The sequence below is a fragment of the Phyllostomus discolor genome, chromosome 9, assembly GCF_004126475.2.
Source record: "Phyllostomus discolor isolate MPI-MPIP mPhyDis1 chromosome 9, mPhyDis1.pri.v3, whole genome shotgun sequence".
In the NCBI taxonomy this organism is placed as follows: Eukaryota; Metazoa; Chordata; class Mammalia; order Chiroptera; family Phyllostomidae; genus Phyllostomus; species Phyllostomus discolor.
The window spans coordinates 46,237,859-46,249,932 of record NC_040911.2 but is presented as its reverse complement, the minus strand read 5'-3'; the positions used below and the strand labels follow the sequence as shown (position 1 = coordinate 46,249,932).

At 39.3% G+C, this 12,074-nt stretch overlaps 1 protein-coding gene across 5 annotated transcripts in view; it reads right to left on the bottom strand.

Moving 5' to 3' along the window:
- The window catches only part of ARHGAP28 (Rho GTPase activating protein 28), a 218,652-nt gene that overhangs the window by 142,729 nt on the left and 63,849 nt on the right, over positions 1-12,074 (bottom strand). Inside the window, exon 1 of one of the 5 annotated variants that reach the window (XM_036009295.1) lies at positions 9,128-11,038. The exons of the other annotated variants lie outside the window; for them this stretch is intronic. The gene's annotated coding sequence lies outside the window, so the exon portion shown is untranslated. Of the gene's footprint in view, positions 1-9,127; positions 11,039-12,074 lie in introns of those variants that run through there. 5 annotated transcript variants of the gene reach the window in all.

Below are 12,074 nucleotides of genomic sequence, written 5' to 3'. Positions count from 1 at the left end.
TACAAGGTTAAGCTGCACTGATGGGAAATGAACCACAGATTTACTTGTTACTGATGTGATAACCTGTGTGTCCACTCTGAGACTGATTTCTCATGTCTCAAAAAAGGGATAAATTGGGAAACAGTAAAAAATGGCAGCCTAAGTAAACACAGCTCTCCTTCTCACGCAACCATATCAAAATTACAACTAACCTACATTCAGAACTGCCAGAAATAGAGCTGAATGGAAGTCCTACAGCTACGAAATTAAAGAAAACACATCAAGACTGTTAGGAGTGGGCACAGACACAAAACAGGCTGGTCTCACACCCACATGTGGCAGATAAAACGCAGGAGGGATATCTCAAAAGCGAGAGGTCCCAGCTCTATACCAGGACCCAAAACCCAGGGTGCCAGGACCAGGAAGGTAAGTCTCCATAACTTCTGGCTATAAAAACTAGTTGGGATTGAGGCTATGGAAGACAGAAACTACTGTAGTCCCAGGCAGTTCCTTTTAAAGGGCCCATACAAGGACTTACTTAAAATCACTCCCTCTTATCTGCAGCACCAGGGCGGCAGCCTGAAAGGCAGCAGAGACAAACAGGGAGGAACTAAAGTGTCTGGCATTAGGGCGAGAGCAGGGTGGCAGCTTTCTCCCAGATGGAAGTGCTGGCAGAGGCCATTGTTCCTTTTCTGAGCCCTCCCTCCACAGAGCTGACAGGCGAGCACCATATTTGAGACTCCATCAAACTGGCACACTGTTTGCCCCACCTGGTGATTTCTCGAGGTTCCATCCCACCCAACTTTAAGGCCCACCCTATTTCCAGTGGCTTTTTCACATGAATGGCTTGTCTTGGCCCATGCTTCAGATTTTCCTAAACCTTGTCAAACAAGCAGCATCTGGCCTCAGCATTTCCCATGCATCTTGCTAAATGGCCCCAGGCCTAGCACTACCAGCATCCAGCCTTAAGTTACAGCTTGGCCTCACCTGCATAAAGCCAGCATAAATAGCAGTCATCTGCACATCACTTTGAAGCTTATGCCAGGTAGCTTCAGACAGAACACAGGCGGAAACTGGCATTGGCCTGCACCTCTTGGGACACCCTAGAGTACAGGCTCCCAGTTGACAGCTACAGACCACATCGGAGCACCACCACCCAACCACCTTTACAAGTCACACACTCAAGGGGCAGACTCAGAGGGCACCAGAGCCCTGCTGAAGTAAGTCCTGCTCTGTGGAGTGGGCCGCTGCACAGCTGATCCTCCACAGTGATCAGAGCTTGGTGATTAGTGGTCACAGGCAATCCTTGCAGCTGACAAGCCCAGGTAAAGCCCCCCTATTAGCCTGTAGCAATCAAGGCTGAATCACAAGAGGAGGATGCTTACAACCCACACAGTGGGCATACCTTGAGTGCCCAGCTTGGGGTGCTATTTGACCCTATGGGACACCTACTACATTAGGCCAATCTGTCAAGCCAGGAAGTCATAGCAGCTCTACCTACTACATAGAAAAAAACATAGGGAGGCTACCAAAAAGAGGATACAAAGAAACATGCCCAAAATAAAGAACAGAACAAAACTCCAGAAAAAGAATGAAACAAAATGGAGACAAGCAACCTACTAAATGCAGAGTTCAAAACACGGGCTATAAGGAGGCTCAATAAACATAGGGGAGGAGCAGATGAACTGAGAGAGAACTTCAGCAGCATAAAAAAGATCTGGAAACCATAAAAATAATCAGTCAGAAGTGAAGGATACACTAACTGAAATGAAGAACAATTTACAGGAACGCAACAGTAGAGTGGATAAAGCTGGGAATCAAATCAGTGATTTGGAATATAAGGAAACAAAAAACACCCAATTGGAACAGCAAAAAGGAAAAAATGAGGAAGTCCTGGAAGCACAGAGAGTCCTAAACAAGATGAACCCAAAGAGGTCCACACCAAGACACATTATAATTAAAATGCCAAAGGTTAAAGACAAAGAGAGAATCTTAAAAGCTGCAAGAGAAAAGCAGCTAGTTACCTAAAAGGGAGTTCCCATAAGACTATCAGCTGATTTCTCAAAAGAAACCTCGTAGGCTAAAAGGGAATGGCAAGAAATATTCAAAATGATGTAAAGCAATGACTTACAAACACTTTTACTCTAACCAGCAAAGTTATCATGCAGAACTGAAGGACAAAGGGCTTCTCAGACAAGAAAAAGCTAAAGAAGTTCATTACCACCAAACCAGTTTTATGTGATATGTTATAGGGTCTCCTTTAATAAAAAGATTAAAAATATGAACAATAAAATGGCAATATATATCTATCAACAACTGAATCTAAAAACCAAAAAAATAAATGAACAAGCAGAATAGAAACAGAATCATAGATAGAGAGAATGTTTTGATGGTTGTCAGATGGTGGGGGGGTATCAGGGAGATGGGTAGAAAAAATAAGGGGATTAAGAAGTACAAGTTGGTTCTTACAGAATAGTCATGGTGATGTAAAGGACAGCATAGGGAATATAGTAGTCAAAGAATATATATGAATATATATGCACTGCAAATGGATATGGACAACAAGGTAGGAACTGCCTGAGTAGGGAAGGGGGAAAATTGGGACAACTGTAATAGCATAAATAATATAATTTAAATATTAAAAAATGGGATACCTTAAGGTTATCATCAGAATTTATTAAGTAAATGTGCTGGCTATTATAATCCTCATCATCAGGTATATATAAACTATTATTTAATGTAGAAGAAATTTTCAAAGAAAAAACACTTTGTTCAAATATGTTATTTTATTTAATTGGTGCTATCCTCAAGGCTTGTATCCTTTGGTCTCTAGAGGTCCTTGAAGTGACGGTTCAAAAAGAAAATTGAAATAGGTTTGTAGCACTTAAAAACTATCTTGTTGAGACTCTGATAATACCCACTGTTTTATACCACTAATTTAGTAATTCAATGAACACAGAACTTCCATATGATATACCTTACACTTTTATTTTATTTACTGTGTTATATCTCCAAAGAAACCTGAGCATAGAAATTTTATCTCGTACTTCTTAACATCTCAACACTACATAGCTCAACACTAGATTCTTGGTAGACAATCAATAAACACTGAGGTTGGAGTAAGTTATCACACTTAAGATTGCTAATCCCCATGGTAAATGCCAAAAAAGAAATTCAAGAGTTTCTGATGTTGGTGAACCATGATTTTTTTCAAGGGAATAATGATTATACTTCATAAAAGAAACAAAATTTTTTAAAATTTCTTTTATCATGTACAAAGGAAAATGCAAATTAGCATGAGTCCATGCACACAGAAGTTAACATTAGGCTTTGAGTAAGTGTTTTAACTATAGTGTTGACAAACATAGTTTATAACATAGAAGCTGTATTTCTCCAGGTGACCTACACTATTTGGTACAAGTAAATGTACACAGCACTTATAAAAATGTCAGCTAATATATGACTGCTGGCGAACATGTCTTCAAGTCTGGCCCCTTTTGTAGACTATCTCACAGGGCCCCCTTGGGAAAATGCATAAATGTCTCTGTAAATGTATCAGTGTTTCTTTGGACAGTCAAGTTTTGAGGTTTCGAAAAATCATGCACGTAAGTTATTCTGAGTTTCTTCAGCAAAATATATACCTACTGAGTACCTACTGATACAGCTGACAACTCTTAGCAGTTACTGCGTGCCAGGTACCATTCTAAGCACTTCACACATACAGACTGATTCAATCCTCACAATAACCATGAGAAATAGGTACTACCACCTCCATTTTACAGATGTGACAATTGAGGTTTAGGGATAAAAATTCATATATCCATGATTATACAAAAGGGCTACAGCCTGAGTTTGCACACAGTCTGTCCACTCCCAGAGCCTCTGCTCTCAACCACCATGCCAAGCTGCTCACATAAAGTAGGACTCAGTAGGTGCTCAGAGTCTCAGACAATGCTTTGGGAACTCGAGGGAAGAAGAAAGTAGTCCCTATTAAAATTCAGGGAAGACCTCAAGGAGAAGGATATACAGGAGTCTGATTAGTGGAGATGAGATAGGCATGAGTACTTACTATTCTGGTAGACTAGTTTGAATAATCTGAAATGAAAAAAATTTCCATTGGGAGGATTAATGGACTAAAATTAACAGGACAAACAATAGGAATGAGGATGAAGTTCAGAAACTTCAGCTGCACATATTTAGGATGATTGTTTCCTGGCATGAGTACCATTCACATGAAAAAGATGAAAAGATTTTGGTTAAGTGGAAGGTAATTACCAGCCAACAACATTACATGGATGCCACGAAAACTACCGGTAACTGGATTCTAAGTATCATAGAAGTGGATCATTCAGGAAGGGGAGATAATTATCTCAAATGCAGCAGAACTGGAACTCAGCTGTGGGCTTCACATTAAGGAAGGATGCTGACAACCAGGACTGAATTCAGAGTGGGATGGATTGAGAGACCATCGAAAAGCCATGCCACATGTGAAATGTTGAGAGCACGGGAGAACTTTAGGAGGCTTCGAGGAAGTATCATCACTGTCTTCAAATATTCAAGAACTGTCTTGGGAAAAACAATCTGTGTAGACTCACTCACAATATAAAATTAGAACCAATGGGAGAATAATAAGACCAATGAATCAATTAATATTAATGGCTAGCTCTATATTAACTATGTGGGAGGAGGAATGTTACTGAGGTACAAGAAGTAATCTGTATTCAGTGGGGCCTACATGCTAGCTAAAGAGACAAGATAATGCTTTTTAAAAGAATACTCATCTTGCTAAATAATGGGAGTGCATAAATATTAAGGGAACGATATCAATAACGTAGTCTTTACAAATTTGGAGAAGTTGATTTGAGGGAAGTGGTGAGATAGTGCTTTAAGGAAAAAAGGGGTGTGGAATTTGAGCTGGACTTTTATAGACAAATCAGTTTACAAATCCAAAGTGGTCAAGTCACCACCCTAAAGCCCAATCTTCAGTAAACAAAATTGCAAAAAGATTACTGAAAATGCTCAGTGAATCCCCTAGGGTTTAAGAACACAGAAAATTCTCTGTACTATACTGCTAAGAAGTAAAGTGATTCCTTTCCCTTCTTTTCTCACAGCAGTACCCTCCCACCTCCCCTCCCCTCCCCTCCCCCACCCCCACCCCTGCCCCAGTCCAACACAAAACCATAGTGACAAGATCACGTTACTAGGGAAAAGGAATAGATGCTATCGGAAAAGGTAGTAAAAATGGGCTGAGAATACAGCATGAGGGCACCCCTTTAATGAAGAGAAACAGCCTCCCCAATCTGTTCTACAAGTAAGTCCTGCAGCTACTTCCACCAAAGCCTCAAAGAGTTTTCCTACAATCTCCAGATTGAAAATCACAGACAGACAAAAAATTTTGTCCTTCACTCTGCACTGTTTGGAGGAAAATGCCCAGGCCTTGGGAGTCAAACTTTCACATTCTTGTCCTGCCACTTATCAGCTATATAAACTTGGTCAACACATATCACCTCTTTGTGCCTCAGTTTCCTTATCTGTAAACTGCAGACAACCACTTCTCCGTGGAGTTCTTGTGGAGATTAATGAAGCAGTATTCCCAACACGCCTGCACACATTCGGTGTTTCACTGCTACCATTACCTCCAACCTAGAGATTTCTAGAGAGCTGTTTAGGCAGCCCAGATACCTTTGTTCTTTGGAAGTTACACTGCTTCTTGAAAAAGTTCAAGATGAGTTTATTTAATATCACAAATTTCTTCAATTTCATAGATTAGAAAGCAGCATTGAAGGGGTTGCAACCTCTTATTGTAAGGGATTGCCATAAATTTATCTTTTTACCAAAAGAGATTATGCTTAGGGTGTTTAGTTTTGTAAGGAAGAGGAGGTGGAGGGACTGGGGGGGTTGGGGAGGGAGGAGGAAGAGAGGAGAGGAGGAGGAAGAAGAGGAGCTGCCACTTCTAGGGACAGATCAAGTGATAAACCCTGTAGTATTCTAACTAAAATATACTAGAAGATTCATACCTACTAAATAATTTGAGGTTAGCAAAGAATGAAAGACAATTAAAATTTAAGATGCTGTTATTTAAAAACAATCTTTTGAAGTGAACTTTTTGCCTCCATTTTACTTCCATTTCTAAAAGTCTTACATTTACTTACGTACATTTACTTACATTTCTTGAGTATTCACACAGTTCTCGTGGGTGTCCAACACCCGTGCTGAACTCACCTCATCACCCAGTTCGGGCTGTCCCAAACTCCTGCCTTCAGCAAGCAGCACTGTGTCCTGGGTACTGCCCGCATTTCTGCAGCTTCCATAAACTTTTGAAGTTTATGAAAGCACTATTTGGAATGAGCTCCACAAATCGTAGAACAAGAAGAAAATCTGGGTGAAGTATCTCTGATCCTGTGTTCCAATGTATACTTATCCCAAGTTTCAGGTAGCTAAGTATATAAGTAACCAAAATATTGTGACTTTTGTGAAGCACCAGGATGGTTTGGTTTCTTGGAAAGTCAAAACCAGGTTGATCTGCAGCTAAGCAGAAAATATGGTTTACCTAGCTGGCACTAATTTTATTAAGTATATTCTTAAGAGAAAGAAAAAAGTTTAAATCTTCATGTTCATCTAATTAAATACACCTAACAAATAGAGAATCACTGCATGTCGCCATAGCTCACCAAGATAAGACTTTTCACTCTGCTCACTTACAAGCCCTGAGTTTGTTTGGTATCCTGAGCTTTGTAAATGAATCATTTATTCATCACTAAAGTCACCTAGGAATGAATGGCCACCTAATCAGCACTTACATTGTCCAAACACCCCTCTCAATAGTTTTCTTTCCCCCTTAAATAATGCACAGGCTTCTCTATCACTAAGAAACAATTTCCCTTTCTCAATCCTTCCTTCCTTGTGTTTATACAAGCCTTTGAGGGTGGCTGTTCTTGGTGCAATCTTCTCTCAGTGAATGGTCTTATCAACAGGTCACACGGCACCTTCAGAGAGGGCTTGCCAGGCTCATTTACTGTCCCGAGGCAGTGCGGCACTGCTGCCCTGCATGGTTACTAGAATAACACAGCACATCTTGACTGGACTGCTTTCACCCTCTGCTTTTGGAAAATTTCCAGGCAGGGTCTGTGTTTACATCAGCAAGACTGATTCAAAACACCATCTCAGGGGTTTTAAACAGACTTTGAGACACATTCCTGCACTCAGCTCAGGGGGGTGAGTAGGAGGCCTTCCAGTAAATCTGTTACTTTGCTTTGTCCTTCTACTTATTGCAGAGGGGCTCTGATTTCCTTTTAGAGCATCTCATAAGCCATTTTGTTATTTTTTCCTGAAGTTTTTGCCAGGACCTCGGCTAAGAAGAGGCCCTTGCATGATCATGTCTGTTGTGTTCAGAATTCCTTATCTGCAAAGATTCTTTCTTAGGTAAATTAAACTGTGATCTTTTTTCCATCTGATTTTGTTCTTCAGCTTTAGGATCAAAAAACCTTTTGTTTACATTTTCAAATGTAAACACAAATCTTATCTTGTTTAACTTGCCTTTGATTAGCAGTTTCTATTCAATCCCTTGGTTACAGTTCAGCATGAGCCTCACAAAATTTGCAAAGGGGCAGGACAGTGATTACATGCAGAACTACAGGGGCCGTCAAAATGAAACTGTAGAATATAAAACTTAAAAACATTTTCTAAATATAATGGAAATTCCTTATTACTTACAAGATTTAAAGTTAAAGAAACTGTCCCTATTTAGAAATTTGGTAATACTCATCAAAGCACATAAACGTTAAGTTATTTTCACAAATGAACACATTTGGTCCACAATACTGCCACATCCTAAACACCATGCTGGATATTTATACCCTATCATGGACCTTGATTTTGCTTACCACCTTCTAAAATCTGAGGTAAAAGTTAAAGAAAAAAAAAACTGTTACAAAAATGCAATATTTCATCTAAGAAGGTGTTCTTACCACATGCTAATTTAAAAAGAAGCTCTTTGGGGCCAAAGTAGACATCACCTGTGAAGAAACTACGGACACAATTGTAAAATATAAAGCTACGTAACTAAGAGGAACCCAGAATGCTCTAAAGCAAATGATTCTAATCTAATTTAAAGGAAATAAAATTCAAATAAACAACCAAAACCACCCCTTCCTAACATTTCTACTTCCCTCCAAAAGACAACACATAGGACCTGAACAAAAGTTAAAAGAAAATAAAGACCAATGAGTTAATGACAGAGTGGCTAGACAACAGTATTCTGAACATTAAACATAAAAGGTTAATCATTATTATGGAAACCTTTCTGGAAAAAGCAAGCCATTTGTGTTATTTGAAGTAGACCCTTGGTTTGCTCTTAGACTAATCATGGCTTTGGGAATACACTCTAACATAAGCACTGGTTTCTCGAAGAAGGTACATAGGAAGAATAGGCAGAAGTCAGGAAAAGAGCAGAAGAAATGGTCAGATGCAGGTCACTCAAATCCCCAGGCAGGAAGGATACTTTTCTGTAAAGCAGGCACATCTGAGAACTGCCTCCCTATTCACCTGTCTTCTCCACTAGGCCCAGGGCAAACGACACAGCCACTTGAGATTGGTGCCCTTTTCCCAGCACTGAAAACAAGAGGAAAAGCTTGGTAGCCTGACCAGAGAAATACATTAATTCTGTTAAAGAGTGGATGATCTTGCTTGGTTAATGCTGGCAAGGGAGTCCACCTCGGTAGGCACTTATATGGAAAGATTGGATTATATCCTTGAAAAGCTTCCACTCAAAAATAAGAATTGGAATCAAAAGACTGCTAAGGTATACTATTTTATGTCTCTATTAAGATCCTATTTTAAATAGTCTTCCCAAATTAGTAACAGGATTTATCTACTTTCTTTCTATCTCTGACCTTGAGAAATTTACAATCCCACAGTAACAAAAATCTTTAAAAGGTTAAAAAATTACAATTGACTATCACCAGTGTTACCTATATTCTGCTGATCAAACTGTAAGCCCCACCTATGCATTCACTTAAAAACTGATTTTTTACAAATCTGTAGCAACAACGTTCTCTTTTCTTTTCTCTTTTAAATAAAAGAAAGAACCAGGCTGCAAAAAGAAGTCTGTACCCCAAATTGTTGATTTAGGAAGCTCTCTGAACCTTACCTCTTGGCAGATTAAAAGTCTTCAGGGGTGATCTTCTTAAGGGAGGGGCACAAAACATCCCTGAGCCCAGGTGTCCTCATGGCCCAGAGGTGGGAAGCCCAACCCCCAGCCCACATTCACCACCCCACACCACTGACTGCTGCCCCCGCCCCCAGGGGAGGACAGTACGGCTGCCTCCAACCTGCAGGCCCAGTGAGACACCGGGCAGTGGGGCAGTGGAGTTCCTTGCCGAAGTGGAGAACTAATTCCCATCACACAGTAGCTATTTAAAGAGGTGGGGCCTGCAGGACAAATGTGGCCTCTGAGCCTTCCTGTTTGTGTCCTAGCTCAAATTTTCATCCATTTCCTAAGGAAGACTACAAAGTGTAATAAGCCTTGAGAAGGCTGAGATTTATGATAACGGTGTACAAGGGCAATTTTTAGAAACAGTTTTTTCCTTTCTTTCTTTTTTCCACAAGCAGATATGAGGCTTTGAAAGTACTTTAAAAGTTGAAAGCAAAAACTATCTGTTGTGGTTTGGTAAAGATTTTCTATTCCTGAAAGATTTTGAACCTGAAATGTAGAAAGGAAAAATTTTGTTGATGATTAATCTAATATATGTTACATAACAATGCAGAAAATAATAAGCAACTTTTGGTCAGAGGTGAGGGTTTGTTTCGAAAAACCTTTGCCATGTACTACCTTTAATTAAAGAAATTCACCCACTCTCTCAGGGCCTCAGTTTCTTTGTCTGAAATAATGGGACTAATAACATGTAACTTACATGTGTGTTGTGAGACCTGCATAAAATGACTGTAAAAGAACCTATACTTTGCCTCATATAAGTCAGACCATGCTGTCATTACATTGAACTATCTAATTTCCACATGCTATTGCCTAACATCAGGACCTCGTAGCTAGACAAAAAATACAAATACATCTCCTTTCTTCTCTGCAAAGTACGTATGCATTTGTTGGCTTGTGTATTGTCTGACTTCTCCATTGGCACCAAGGCTGTAGGAGGGCTAGAGTCCTCACTGGTGATGCTAATTTAACAACTCCAAGTACCAAGAACAGCTCTTGGCATGTATTACCATGCAGTATGCAATAAATTCGGTTAAATAAATAGATAAATGCATAATTTCAGACAAATCAAGCACAATGTTCTATATATAGCAAGAGTGCAATAAATACATATTGAATTATTAAATGAACAAAACATTTTCTGTAGAGAAACATCCCATGAAAATGCAATCAAATTTTAAGACAGTTGAAGGTCTTACAAACATTTGAGATAAATACGACTATATGTTTTATTAATCACTGTTCAAATATTAAGATGGTTAATGTATATACAATCTTCTTACATCATGAATATTAGGTACAATATTCAATATGAATTAACTCACTGAAAAACAAATTTAGGTTAATTTAGAATGTACCTAAAATCATTCCTCAGGCCTGTTTCTGTAAAAAATGGAAATGCTCCTCTGATGCCCTGTAAGTCCTAACTTGGGGGCGGTGGGACCTGATAAGGACTCATGGATTTCTTTCAAAGCATTATCAGCCAAGAAGGATAAACATGCGTGGTCCCCTGTGGTTCCAACAATATGAATGCTAATGTTTACTATCACTAACATGCCAGGAGGCAGGGCAGCCTCAGGAATCTGGAACAATAGGTTTTGTTTGGAGCCTTCGCATTATTGTCTGAACCCAGTTCGGGCCACTTCAGGCCACTAAGAGACTAAAGTCAATTCTTTCATATCTTCTCATTAATCTATTCTGTGTACAAAAGGTAGACTTTAGTGGATATTTGTCCACTTCACCAAATTACCAAGAGAAGTATACTGAATTTTAAACATCATCGGAAACATAATTCTCTCTTACTTCTAAGGATTTCTCTAGCTTTGCCTAAGAAATAGGGACTTCTACATCTCTCTCTTCCTTTCCTCTCTGCCTTCTCTTGGCTCCCACTTTACAGGCAGAACAAGAGCTCTCTTGCCACAGATCTTTTCACAAGCATTAAAAATGAAGGAAAAAAAGATTTGAAGGTACTTACTCTGAATTAAGTCATTTTAGTTCCAAAATATGAGGAAGCACTTCATAATCATAAAATCTGAAAGTTCTATAGCCTTTGGCTGATGAAAAGGAATCTCTGAAGAAAAGTGGAGGTCAAATAAAAACAATTTACTGCCATTAGCGAGTTATTTGTCCTCTCTCTGTTTTTTCAAGCCGTAAGTTTCAGACACAGTAAAGATGTTTTTCGCCACATCCCTTCTCCTCCCCCTCTCAAGCAGTTTCTCTACTGCTAGAGGCATTTTTAACTGAGTAATTAGAGATTCTAAAGAAGTTTTGAAGTAGATTCTTGACAGCTTTCAGCAGCAAGGCTTTCTCTCCTTACATGTAGCCTCTGGCCTAACAAATACCAATCTACATGGAGCTCGTGAGTTCAACTAGGAGAGATCAAATGTGGCTTAAATACCTCCCGGAACATGCACATTTGACCCTCGGGATGGAAGGCGAATTGTGAAAACTGTCATCCAATAGTCCAGCCTCTTCTTCATCTAATGTAAGAACTCTTGTAAGCACTCACCCAGAAGCTCTGACATCCTCTCCTGGGGATTCTGAGGAACCTGCCAGCCAGATCCTGGATTAATGGCTTTATAGCCCTGGCTACTGACAGACTTAATCGAGATATCATTGTGTTACTTGGTTAGCAAATAAAAAGATAACTTCAAGTTACTGACTACGGGGTCTTCTTGTGCTATTTCCATAATTATTTGGGATCATATATCTGATTTTAAAAAACATTTATCTAATACTACAGAAAATATAATAATCAATCTTGCAAGAGAAGACAATTTACAGGTAAGACTAAAAGGAGCAAATACACAATACATTATCCCAAAGTCTGCCATTACTGGGTATTACACTGCACAAAAGAACAACATGAATTTCTCCTTTTTGC